Source organism: Echinops telfairi, unplaced genomic scaffold (assembly GCF_000313985.2).
Source record: "Echinops telfairi isolate 266 unplaced genomic scaffold, ASM31398v2 ScPeMD7_7424;HRSCAF=8462, whole genome shotgun sequence".
NCBI lineage: Eukaryota > Metazoa > Chordata > Mammalia > Afrosoricida > Tenrecidae > Echinops > Echinops telfairi.
The window spans coordinates 94,013,930-94,015,704 of record NW_022111324.1 but is presented as its reverse complement, the minus strand read 5'-3'; positions in this window follow the sequence as shown (position 1 = coordinate 94,015,704).

Below are 1,775 nucleotides of genomic sequence, written 5' to 3'. Positions count from 1 at the left end.
GATCGCTGAAGATAAAGCAGGTGCATAAGCAAATGTGGTGAAGAAAGCTGATGGTGCCCGTCTATCAAAAGATATAGCATCTGGGGTCTTAAAGGCTTGAACATAAACAAGCAGCCATCTAGCTGAGAAGCAACAAAAGCCCACATGGAAGTAGCACACCAGCCTGTGCGATCATGAGGTGTCGATAGGATCAGGTGTCAGGCATCAAAGAACAAAATATATTGTTGTGAATAAGGGGAAGTGCGGAGTGGGGACCCAAAGCCCACCTGTAGGCAACTGGACATCCCCTTACAGAAGGGTGGTGGGGAGGAGAGGAGCCAGTCAGGGTGCAGTATGGCACCGATGATACAACTTTCCTCTAGCCCCCAATAAAATGATAAATAAAATTTTAAAAAGCTGAAGAAGTAGGGTTTTTTGAATAAGGAAAGTGGAAAAGGAAGTCGTCTTTTGGATTGAAAAGGAAAGCTGTAATCAGAGACACAAACTGGTTAACTTGGGAACCTTGGCTGCCCTGCCAAGATAAAGCTGGCAAGTTGTCTGACCTAAACAAACCCCAAGAGTGAATTACGTTAGGAAATGGGTTGATGAGATGAATGGCCGTAGGGGTCACAGGGGCCACAGCTACTAGTGATCCAAAGACAATCATAGTTTTTTTTAAAGCAGGCCTTTGAACCAGTTCATTCCAGTGCATCCCCCTGCTGAGAATCTGCACCCTAAATATACAGAATCAGAATTTATATTTTAATAAGGTCTTATGTAAGATCACCTGGGGATCTTGTTGATATATCTGGGGTGGAAATGCAAACTCTCAGCAGCGGGGTTGAACTTGAATTAACTGGTCAAAGTCCTGTTTAAAAGAAACACACAAAGAGATACTGAGAGTCGATGTGGATGATCAATGTGTCCTTTGATCACCACCCAGACCTGGGTTCAGTGGCTCCTCTGAGTGACAGTCCAGCTCTGGATCCTGCCCAGTAACCACAGTGGAGGTAAGTCAGGGGTGGTTCCCATCTGCTTGTGTTGCTGAGCTCAGGAGGAAGCAGAAATGAATGCTCTGTGCATTTCCACACAACTGACAAGGAGAAAGATAAGATCCAAATAAACTGCTTTAGAACGTGGTGATTATACTTTAATATTTGTATCTTCACTTCCCATCCACCTAACTCATCATTGAAGGACCTCTCATCCCCCATTTTCTTCAGAAGTCCTTCCCAAACCTCCTCCACTAGCTTTCTTCTGTAACTTGACTATAGCCCTCACCCCGTCTGCTTTTCACAGAATCTGTTGTGTACGTGTCTCCCTATACCCAACCTTTGGATGGGGAGCAGTTGGAAGGCAGTGATCAGATATTGTTTATTGACAGATTTTGCTTAGCCCTAGTTTAATGTACACCAAAAGGTATTTGATGCCATCTATTGATTTAGATAGATTATGTAGCCATTTGAGCTCAGGTGACCCTGTTGGATTAGACCACTACATTCAACGTCAGCAGTTTAAGCCCACCAGCTGCTCATCAGCAGAAAGATGAGGCTGCCTTTTCTTGTAAATATCTACGGGCTTAGAAACACTGCATAGAGACACTGTGTAGTGACTCAGAAACAATTTGATAGCAGTGGGTCTGATTTTTTTTTTTTTTGGAGTGGTGGCAATGAAGAAGGTGGCCATTTAGAGATGGCAGTAAATTGTCTTTGTTAACTAAGAAATACTCCAAACACCCAGGAAAGTGTTGAGGATAATTTGGCCCCCACACATTGTGTCATTCGTTCGTCCTAATG